Source organism: Crocuta crocuta, unplaced genomic scaffold, assembly GCF_008692635.1.
Source record: "Crocuta crocuta isolate KB4526 unplaced genomic scaffold, BGI_CrCroc_1.0 scaffold262, whole genome shotgun sequence".
Taxonomy (NCBI): Eukaryota; Metazoa; Chordata; class Mammalia; order Carnivora; family Hyaenidae; genus Crocuta; species Crocuta crocuta.
In genome coordinates this window covers 5,043,126-5,055,472 of record NW_027528869.1, presented here as the reverse complement: position 1 = coordinate 5,055,472, position 12,347 = coordinate 5,043,126, and positions in this window count along the sequence as shown.

Genomic DNA, 12,347 nt, shown 5'->3' with positions numbered 1-12,347 from the left:
AATGTGCTCAGAAGCAAACTTAAATAACTGGTAGATTGAGCTAAACCTGAATCTTAAACTATATAAAACATAGATGTTAGTAATTTGGCAACTTTATTGCACTCTATTTGTTAAGTTTTAAATGAGGAATTTGAAGACTTGGATTTGGGACAGAAGAAAATCTCTAGAGAGGAAAGTCATTTTTTTAGGTAGCATGAAATTAAGTAGAGAAAAACGTATGGGCGTGTGTGCAGGAGCAGCCAAATTTTGAAGGCTTTGGCTAGGTTACAGCAACCTTCACCTTAAAAAATTAGCCCCTGGATTTTTCTTACTAAGTTCAAAATCATAGTAAATTTAGTAAATCTTTTAGTTTAGATACCCTACTTTTTAAAGCAAATCTGTACCAAAGTCAGAAGTGACTTTAAAATCCTGCTCTGTTATCTAAAGTACACTTGCTTGGTTGAGGAAGGTGATAACCAGTTTTCGAAGCCAGGATTGAATTGACATTTTCTTCATGAAGGAAAAGAAATGTAGATAAGGTGAATTGATTCTTTGTTCACCTTAATGATTAAGACTGACTCATAAAGACGGCTGGCTTACTTTGTCAAGGCAATCAACAACTGTAAAACAAACTGAATACTTTTATTGCACTAGATGAGATGGCTCTAATGAAAATTAAGTATGGGAATTGGATGAAAAGTTGATAAAGAACTGTGAATCCTTTGAGCCTCCTACTTCATTTACAAGTAATAAAAATGTTAGTGTAAGACTGGTAAGTGGTCAAATAAAGCTTCATCTTTGTTCCCTGAAAAAAAAAATCCTTTGATGAGTAAAAGAAAGTCACAAGTGGATTGGTTACCCATTTAGTCTGTCACATGACTCAAGAAATACACTTACCGAAATTTCCACAGTCAGCAGCTGAAAAAGCTACCCATACAATTGTTTTTTTATTTTTAGCAGCATTCTGGACACCGTGTCCTGTAACTACCCTGACACTATAAAGCAGTGAAAAAACTGTTGTCATTTTTATCCACATATTTATGTGAATCTGGGTTCATGAATTATTGTGACCCCTAAGACAAATAAGAAATTGATGAACAATGAATCTGATATGCATTACCAACTACTCAAAATTGGTTGAATCAAACGAATATGATCTTATTAACTGAGTGACAGAAAATTTTTTTTCAGGATAGAAAACCTTAAGCATTTTTCAAAGTGTTAAACACATATCCAATAGCCAAATTGCAGTGTTTGTGCATGAAACCTTAATGATAAAATAAGGGACTTCAAGGAAATTTTGCTTCTGCTTCTAACTATATGCTTCAGTGTTGGGAATAATTTTCGCACTCTTGTCATACCTACAAGAATGTCCTCATCAGACAGAAGGAAATCATTAGCAAGGGAGGGGGTTGGGAATGGAAGAAAAAAGAGTGAACTTCAGTTGTGAATATTAAGCAATACCCATTGAAGACATCTTCTCTGCTAAAGCACCCTTACTTCTGCTAGGCGACTCTGCTCTGGCCTCCCTCCCACCCCGGTATTTGCATGGCTAGCTGCCTCATCGCATTTTTGATAAGAAAAGATGCCTTTCTGTTCTGCCATCCTCAACATAGTAAAGATTAGTCTATCATAGTCACAACATGGCTGCCATAGTTTCAANAGCTTTCTCCTTGTGGCCTCTCCCTTGCCAGGGTGAAAAATTTTCCCATATGACTTAACAGACTTCCCTTTATATTGCTCAGAACTGTATCATATGACTACCCATAGCTGAGAGGAAAATATAGGTTTAGGAGCAGACCCTCAAAACTTATGCAACTTTGTTACTTGAGGACAATAAAAGTTACTATGCTAATAAAAAAAAAAATACCAATTAAATTTCTTTGGACTTTGTATTCAACCTCACAGTCATCCTTTAAAGCCATGCTGCCCAATATGGTATCCATTAGCCATGTGTAGCTCTTGGGCATTTAAATGTGCTAATCTAAATCGTGATGTGCTGTAAATGTAAAATATACAGCAGATTTCAAAGACTTAGTTTGAAAAAAAAGAATGTAAAATAGCTCATTAATAGTTTTTACGTTGATTATATGTTGAAATATTTTACCTGTTTCTTTTTACTCTGCTTTTTAAGAATATGGCTACTAGAAAACTTAAAATTGCATATGTATCTCATGTTTCTATTATAGAGCGTTTCTTTCGAACCTCTAACCCTGGGATATGGACTTCCTTCTTGTAACATATAGGTCCTGGAGGGCATTTGCTTCCAATTAAAAGCAGTTTCATCAAAATTAAAAATATGATTCAAGGGGCGCCTGGGTGGCTCAGTCTGTTAAACATTCGACTCTTGGGGCGCCTGGGTGGCTCAGCCGGTTAAGTGTCCGAGTTCGGCTCAGGTCATGATCTCACGGTTCATGGGTTCGAGCCCCAACTAGGCTCTGTGCTGACAGCTCAGAGCCTGGAGCCTGCTTCAGATCCTGTGTCTCCCTCTCTCTGCCCCTCCTCCACTCACACTCTGTCTTACTCTGTCTCTCAAATAAATGTAAAAGACAAAAAAACAACAAAAACAAGTTCGACTCTTGATATCAGCTCAGGTCACGATCTCACAGTTCATGGGATCGAACCCTCCAGTAGATTCCTCGCTAAGTGTAGAGCCTGCTTGGGATTCTCTCTCCCTCTCTTTCTGCCCCTCTCCCCTCTCTAAAACTAAATAAAGATTAAAAAGGTATGTGATCCAAGATTTATTTAGCCTTCTCAATCAGCACCCTCTACACACACACACACGAGAAATGCTTTGGTGTACTGTGCAGCTTCATCATATAAATTACTGTTGTGAAAAACTAAAGATACTTGACGCTACCAAACAAGCCTCTATTTACCCTAAGAAAAGGCATTCCTGAGAAATTGTCTGCCTTTTTCTTTTCTTTTTTCTAAGTTTGTTTATTTTGAGGGAGAGAGAAAGAGAGAGAGTGTGTGTGTGTGAGAGAGAGCAGGGTAGGGGCTGAGAGAGAGGGAGAGTGAGAACTCCAAGCAGGCTCCACACTGTCAGCACAGAGCCCATCATGGAGCTTAAACCCACGAACTGTGAGATCATGGCCTGAGAAGAAGGTGGATGTTTAACCAACTAAGCCACCCAGGTGCCCCAAGGGTTGTCTAACTCTTAAATCTAAAACATCAAACCACATTTAAACTCCTGAGACTCATGTTAAATAATGGTCGTGATGAAATTAGTGATTATTAACCCTGTCCATCTAATTAACACCATTCTACATCCCAATGATCAAAGCACTCAAGAATGATAATTCTGTTCTCATCTTTTCACGTGGGCAGACAGTATGGTGACACGAATCTATGTGGACTGATAAGCTGGACTTGGATAGAAGAGCCCTACCAGAATGACTTATAAGCAAAAGAGAATCTACCACTTAGGCAATCTATACCACAATTTTTCTAAACTTTGTATAATTTGTTTCTTGTATTATGTTCCTATGTCTTTTCTATTGAGTTGGGAGCCCCTCAAATACAGAGACCTTGCCTTATTGGTCTCTGTTGTTTATTTGTCTCTGTAACTCCAGTACCCATATAATACCTGACATGTCTTAAGTAATCACCAGATACTGAGTAAGTGAAGTACAGCTTTGATCATATAAGCATATGTTCTGTGTGACCTTGGTTGGGATTAAATGTGGGTTTATATCTGTGGGTGATGGAATAAGGTCTTCTGGTTGTAAGGAACAGTCTCATTTGTTACCTTGAATGTGTGGAACATGTAGGCATGTGTGTTCACATGTTCTTAGCCCCACTGCCCAGTCCTTAGAAAATAGAAAGCCAAAACTGTGGGGCCTCGAAAGGGTCCCAGGTAAACAGGAATCAAAAGTTCATTTGGGATGTTGGCAATTCTAGAAACCAGTGCCTAGAAAGTCCATGGCCTGTCATTCCAGCACATAGTGATACAGGGTCCCTACATGTCTTCTCTCTGTATCTGTCTGTTTGCTCTCTTTTCCCCATGACCTTCTGGTTCTTATACTTCCTCGTTCTAAATCTTGAGTGAGAGTATGAGATTGAGTTAGCTAATTGCCATCTTATTTCTTTTGGGCAGAGCTCTCTGTATCAGGCCCCATCATAAACCATAGCTCTTGGTCAGGAGCCTGTGCTATATCCTGTAGGTGGGGCAATTTCTCTTGGAAGGGGCTGTAGACTTGATGGGTTCCATGACTACCGTATCTAGGACTCCTGATAGAATGCACTGGGAGCTCTCTCTTTGAGCTATAGTGGAACCATGTGTATTGACCACTCATACCTATTGGGTGCTACCTACTTTGTGTTTGTGTTTAGAGCACCAGAACTGGCCTCCCTAGAGATACAAAAAAGATTAAAGGCTGTAAATTTATATCTGAATTCAAGGTGAATATGTCATGGAGGCAGTATATGTGCTTTTGTTTTATGTTGAGGGGGCTGATTTTCTGAAAGAGCTTAGGAGAAAAGAATCAGGTTTAAGTTGTTACGTGGACTTTATTCCTAATTCTCTGTGACGGTAGACAAGTCACTGTTTATCTTTGCGATACTTCCTTACTTATTAAGGGTTATCATACTTACCTTGACTGCATAATTATTAAAAAACACTCTGCTACAATAAACTAAATGTTAAATTCAGATCATTATGTGAGTAATGTATCTATCATTAAGGCATAAAATAATCTGAAGACGTTTAATAGGTAGGATCTATGTAAATTTCGAGTTGAATTAAATCTGGTGGGGATTGAAACTCTCGTGTATGCATTTTTAAAAGTAGATTATAGTGGCACCTGGGAGGCTCAGTCGATTAAGCATCTGACTCTTGATTTCCACTCAGGTCATGATCTCGCGGTTCATGAGATGGAGCCCGAGTCAGGCTATTCTGCACTGAGAACGCAGAGCCTGCTTGGGATACTCTTTCTCTTTCTATGCCCTTTCCCTGCTCATGCTCTCTCTGTCTCTCTCTCTCTCTCTCTCTCTCTCTCTCTCCCCCCTAGAATAAATAAATAACATTTAAAAAGTAGATTACAAATATGGTTGGGGTTTGGCATACTTGCAGGATTCGGGCTGCCGGTTCTGGCCTTGTGCTGCCCTCCCGTGCTATTTAAACAGCGCAGCAGGTCAATTACATTCCTGCCTGATGAACGCTCCGGGAGAGGATTCTGTCGTATTACTTACCCTCTTCTGTCCTCCTGTGGCCACAGAGGGCCTAACTATTCTGGATGTTTCTGTGTCTTCAGTACGGGAAGAGATGGAAAACTACTCTGAAACATGCTAGGTCAGAAAATCTAATCCTGAGTTAAGGAAAAAGGTAACAAATTGCATTTGACACCGGAGATCTAATTACTCCACTGAGACAGGAATCTCCTAAGCAGATTATTGACGTCCGTGGAGGAATACCATTATGACAGAGTAAGGAATGGCTTTTTGTCAAAAAAATAAATGAAAATGCAATTCATTGCCCTTTTAATACTCCAAGAATGTATACTAGAGTCCTACGCTGTTTATTTGGTAAATAAGTCTGTTATGATGGGAACAGAAGATGCTGTTCTACAATGAATTTCTAAGCAGAACATTAGCTGGTTGAAATATGAGACTCACAAGCAAAGCTAATTCCATACTAATTCTCTCAGCACAGTCTCCCAAAGCTATTCCTTTCAAAGAGGTTTAAGGGAGTTTGTTGACATAATTTTTAGGAAAGTTAAGATATTGTAGGAAGCCTTGTGAAACCATACAAAGAACTAACTAGAGAAGGTAAGCAATAGGAGGCACCTTTACAGTATGTTTACTCCCCATCTGCCAATGCTCAGACCGCACCCCTGGCCTGCTTCCAGACTGTTCCCTGATATTAGAACCTAGCTACCCTCTGCTTAGACTAGGTACATGTGTGTGTATTTTATTCATGTGGGTAGATAGCAGTCAGGCTTTCATAGCTTCCAGTCTATCAAAACTACTCTTATCAAGATCATTAGTGACCTCCATGGCCGAATCCAGCGATAGGTCTTTAGTCCTATTTCTGATCAGCAGCACTTGAACCATTTGATTTTTCTCTCGTCCTTGAGACACATTCTTTAACTTGTTCTCTGGGTCACTTCTCTCTAGGCTCTCTTCCACTCCATCGGTGTCTCCTTTCCAGTCTCCTTTGCCTAGATCCTCCCCATCTTCTTGATTTCCTACTGTTCAGGCCTCTTCTCTTTCTCTCTCTAAACTCCCTTGGTGATTTTATCTGGTCCAGTAGCTAGTCCCATCACCTACATGCTGAAGATTTCCAAATTTGTATCTCCAGCACAAATCTCTCTCCCCTGAATTCCAGACTCATAAATACATCTACTTACTCAGCACCTCGATTTGGATGTCTATGGATAGCTCAAACTTAACACAAAGCAAAATTTATCTATCCCTCAACCAACCCCGTTTCAGTAACCAGCCAAAACTTTTTCTTCAGTTGCTTGGGCCCAAAAGCCTTGGAGTCATTATGGACTGCTCCGGCTCATGCACATGCTCCGTTTCCAATCCTTCAGCAAATCCCATTGGCTGTGTCTTTAAAAACATATCTATTGACTCTATCCTTTTTCTCCTTACACCGCTACTGGTCCGAGATGACATGGCCTCCTCTTTGGATTACTGCAATGGTCTGCTAACTGGTCTTTCTGCTTCTCTCTTGCTTCTTTGTGGTGCTTCCCACTCGGCAAAGTCATCAAAGTTAGCCAAAGTCCAACCAAAACTCTCAGCTCAAAGATGGCTTATCTTGATTGGAATAAAATCTAAAGTCTTTAGCATGGTTTATAAGGTAAACATAATCTGGGCCCCTACTTACTGTCTGATTTCCTTTCCTACCTCCCAGCCCCTACTTTATTTCTGGCTTCCCAGTTCCCTCATTGTTCTTCAGCCATTCCAGGCACATTCCTACCTCAGGGCCCTTGGATTTGCTATTTCCTCTGCCAGGAACATAGAAAATTACTTAGTCCATGCCCTCATTTCATTCAGGTCTCTATTCAAATGTCACTTTATCAAAGAATCCTTTCCTGTTAATATAGCATCTGCCGTCATTACTCTCTGTACCCTAAAGTAGTTTATTTTTCCTTTTAGCACTTGTAACAACATGACATACTATGCTTATTTGTTTGTGTATTGTCTGCCTTCCACACTTGAGTATAAGCTCCACTCCATGAAAGCAAGACTTTGGCTATCTTTGTTTTCAACTGTGTCCCCAGAAAGGCTGGCATCTGGTAAGGGCTCATTAAAAATTTAATGAATGAAGGAATGAACAAATATTCATGTGAACAATTATTCAGAGAGTGGTCAGGAGTAGAAAAAGAGCACTCTGCTCCCTTTTTAGGTGTAATTTTGCATAAACTAAAGACTGAGATCATAATCGAGGGAGGTTTTCCCCTTCATGTTTTCTCAGCTTAGAGAATAGAATGTAATTGAAAACAGTGAATTGGTGGTGAACATGTTTATTGCCCCAAATTCCATATTCTGGTCCCAGAAGTTGCCCGCTTATGTTTCACTCTTGGAAACTGAATAAATCAGGTAAATAAATCATGTAAATCAGGTATGTGGTCATGAATCCAGGTTTTTCTATTTATTTCCCGTTCTTTTGAAACCAGAAATACTAGTAAATCTGCCCTTGCTTACCACATTTTACTTGAAAATGGAGATTCTCCTCTAAGTAGAAATGCTTGATGTGGTTTTTTTTTTTTTTTTAAAGAATGACCCCACCGTATCAGTTTGATACCTTTCTTGAAGTCCAATTTCTTTCAAAGATGCTATTTTTCTTTTTAGGAATTTAACTTTCATTTCCCCCCAGAAACTGGGGGAAGTGTAGTGCATTGTAGGTAAATTAAGGCAATGATGCCTCAGTCACAAAATTTACAGAGTCCTCGCATCTCCTACAAGTGTTGTCACCATGGACTCTGGACTCGGCTTCACAAGAACAGGCGTGCTGCTCCTAGTACTTTCCTCACTCTCTTCTTAGGCTTCGGGACACGAGCTCGGCCTTCGTCTCAGGCCTTCATCTGTAAGACAGCGTGAGAGCATTGGTCTCCTGACTGTTCTTCCAAAGGCCAAATGTGATAACACCAGAAAAGCTGCTTTCAAATATATAAACTATTGTGTTCTTCAGGAACATCTTGGGTTCAACGAACAGAAACCCATTACAAACTAGCTTGGAAAAGAAGGGGGAAAATTGTTTTATAAACATATGGATGTCTCACAAAACTTAAGTCCAGGGAGCGGGCCCTCATGTGCTGCAGGATCCAGAAACTGGGGAGTCTTTGGTTGCTAAGGGCAATTTGTCTTTCTAAATCCCACGGTCTCTTCACTGCCCCTCTTTGCATGTCCGTCTCTGTCTTCTGGAACTTTACAGGAGATCGTTATCTGCATTTCCATCACATATGGGCTGAAGATATCTTTCTTTTTTCAAAATAACAACCCTCTTTTTTAAAAATGTTTGTTTATTTATTTATTTATTTATTTATTTATTTACAGAGAGAGAGGGCACACAAGCAGGGAAGGGCCAGAAAGAGAGTCCCAAGTAGGCTCTGTGGAGTCAGGGCAGAGCCTGATGAGGGGCTGGATCTCACAAACTGTGAGACCATGTCATGAGCTGAAGTCAAGAGTCGGATGCTTAACCAACTGAGCCACCCAGGCGCCTCCTGAAGATACCTTTCTTTCTTTTTAAAAAAAATTTTTTTTAACATTTATTCATTTTTGAGAGATGGAGAGAGACAGAGTGAGAGTGGGGGAGGGGCAGAGAGAAAAGGAGACACAGAATCTGAAGCAGACTCCTCCAGGCTCTGAACTGTCAGCATAGAGCCGGATTCAGGGCTCAAACCCACAAACCATGAGATCATGACCTGAGCCGAAGTCAGATGCATAACTGACTAAGCCACCCAGGTGCCCCTAAAGATGCCTTTCTTTTATATATATATACATTTTTAAAATGTTTTGTTTATTTCTGGGAGAGAGAGAGAGAGCGTGAGCAGGGGAGGGTCAGAGAGAGGGGGAGACACAGAATCCGAAGCAGGCCCCAGGCTCTGAGCTGGCTGTCAGCACAGAACCGGACGCGGGGCTTGAACCCACCAGCCATGAGATCATGACCTGAGCTGAAGTCGGACGCTTAACTGACTGAGCCACCCAGCCGCCTCAAGATGCCTTTCTTAAAACAACTCTTTCAATTCTGAATCTGCATCACTTTATTAATCTCTAACTGACAGTTTACTAACCAAAGTTTCTGAGACCTGGTTCCAAATTTTCAGGAGAGGGATTTGATTGGCCAAGTTTACGTGATATAGGATACCTCCTTTCCCCTCATCTGGTCAACTTCAGGAGCGGAATGGAAACAGTGTCGTTTAATCTGCTGTCCCTCAGCAGAAGAGGTTAAGTAAGGGAATAGACTCTGAGAAGAGCGCATGGGACAGTGAAGAAACAATGTTGCACACCTCAAGTGCACATAGACATAAAGGGACTGAGAGGCTACACGCATCCCTTATTCCCATACCTTTGTAACAAAGTATCTGATATGGCCCTATGATTAATGGTACATCTGTAAATATGATCAGGTCTCACAGAGCCCCACCAACCATGACATCCCCTCACATCGTGGTTCAGATTCTTGTTTTTAATACCATCTCTGTTGCCCTCTTAAGGAACATAACCTCTCTTTGATTTCTCAGGGATCTGGTTTCAATGCATATACTGACTGTATCAAATTCTGAATCTCCACTATTCCCGTTCTCCCCAATTTTCTCCTCTATGTTAATTAGAATTGACTACAAAGTACTATAGCAAATAGACCCCAAATTTCAATGAAATAGAATTTTTCTTTTCTCCAGTCAGGCCAGGGCTGGTGTACAGCAAGCTGGTGTAGCTCTATATTCTTCAACATGTGGCTTCCAGGGGTGCCTGGCTGGCTCAGTTAGTAGAGCATGTGACTCTTGATCTTGGGGTCATGAGTTCAAGCCCCATGTTGGGTGCAGAGCTTAGTTAAAACAAAAACAAAAATTTGGCTTCCAAAATTGCAATGGTATTCACCCTCCTAGCCCATAGGAAAGGGAAAAGAGAGGCAGAAGTAAGAGGTTGGTGTGACAGGTTTTATGTGCTAGGCCTGGAACACACTTATCACTTTACATTCTGTTGGGAAATACCTAATTACAAGGCCACATCTATTTGCACAGGGGCTGGGAAATTTAGTGTGGCTGGGCAGCTGTCAGCCCAGTTATAATTCTGATATTAAGGGAGAAAGAAGGGGTTTTGGTGGACAGCTAGCAGTCTCTGTTACATTGTCCCTCTGTGTTACTGCTCTTCATTAATGGCATTATTCTCTGAAATACCCACACTTAGGTCCTTAAAGCCATCCTCCATTTCTCCATCTTTCCCCAGTCTCCTTATCTAACTGCCTGAGCAATCCTATATTCGTTCTGTGCTTTCCATTCCCTCCTCCACAGCCCTGCTTAATGCTGTCTAGCCCCTTGCTTGAACAACTGCAATCAGGCTCCAAAATTACTTCCCCAGGTCAGCCTTTCCAGGTTCATCAGATCCATCTTTTACTCTGTTGTCAGATGCCACTTCCTAATATGAAGATTTGATTGTCCAAGACAGTTTGGGCCCCTTAACACTTACCTCTCCACCTACTGTGGTGGCTGTCATCACCACATACAAAGCATCTAGAGCTATGCCTATGTAGCTCAGGTGATCATGCCAGATTGCCTTCCACCCTCTGTTCTAAATACTCTCATCTTGGTCTCATGGTCCACACTTCTACACTCTTGCCTCACATTTATACTTTGCCCAACAAACAGTTTCCTTTGGATTAACATCATGATGGGACTGTCTACCCAGCTTTCCATTTAGCTCTGTCCCTGGACCCTGTCTCTCAGGGCCCAGGCTTGCTCTTGCTCAAGAGGCAAGCCCAGACAGTGATCATGTTATTTACCCCACCAAAAACTTCCATCACTTCCCATTGCTTGCTGAATAAAACAGATGTTTTTCAGCATGCCATCCGTGGCCTGCCAACCGTCTGATCTCATCCCCCAGCTACCAGCCCTACCAATACATCCTGATAATCTTGGCATTTTTCTCATTTTTCAAGATCTGACTTGAACACCTCCTTGAAGGCTTCCTTTTTCTCCTTCCTCTGTAATCCACCTTTGTACCCTGTTCTTCCACGTAATGCTTTCTACTTCTGTAGTTTTTTTGTGCCCATGGTGGCCTCCCACACCTATGATGTATACTCCCTAAAGGCAGTTGTTGTGACTTAAGTCATCCTTTTACTCTGCATGCTGCTGAGAATAATGCTGCTGTGGGGAATACTTTACACATGGTAAGATCACATAATTCCTCTGCTTAGAACCTCTGGGTGTCCCAGCAGCTTCCCACATCACTCAGTCACTGATGAAAACTCCACACAGGCCCACATGGCCTTGGAGAATATGAGTTCCTGTTACCACTCTGCTCCTGTTCCTTGCTGTTCCTGGAACACATCAGGCAAAGATCTCACATCAGACGTTTTGCATTTGCTGTTCCCTTTACTGGGATGCCCTTTCCCCAGCGACCAGCATGGCTTGCTTTCTCAAGCCCTCAGAGCCTCTCTCCAAGGCCAATTTCTCAATGAGGCATTTCTCTGTCACTCTGTTTGCACAGGGACTTCACAAACCCTCTCTTTTCCTTTCCTCTGCTTAAGGTTTCTCCATAGCATGTATTCTCCATCCCATGTACTTCCTTACATAGTATATAATCTAGTCATGTATTTTGGGGGGTTTATTTTCTGTCTCCCCTCCCGCTACTTAGAACGTGAGCTTCATCCTAGTCTAAATCCGTTTGTTTACTTCTGTATCTTCAGAGCCTAGGCTAAGGCCTGGCATAGCCCAGGCAGTCTGTAACCGTTTGTTGAAAGAAAAAAAAGAATAAGGGAATTAACGGAAGGGGCCCAATAAATAGTCGTTAAATTGAATGGAAATGTCAGAAACAGACGACTGTGAAAATTTCAAAACTGTGAAGGTATGCGGGCTTAAGAGAATAGTGAAATTGAGTGAAAGCTGTCTCATTAAAAACATCGTGCGGGAAAGATTAAAAGCGCGTACTGGGCGGTAGGAGGGGCAATTGGGCCAGCAAGCTGGGACTTTCGCAGAAACATTCCGGGCCGCCAAGTACCCACCCCCCACCCCCGCCCCCAGGACGGCTTCCGGGGGGCGAGCGGGCCCTACCGCCGGGTTTGCACACTTGTCTACCACGCAGGTGTTTGAAGGTATTTCTGGTGTCTGCTTCTGTCAGTTTGTGAAGGGCACGGAAATCTTAGCTGGCTTACGTGACACTTAGCTCTAAGTAGGAAACCGTCAGGGATGAAAACGACG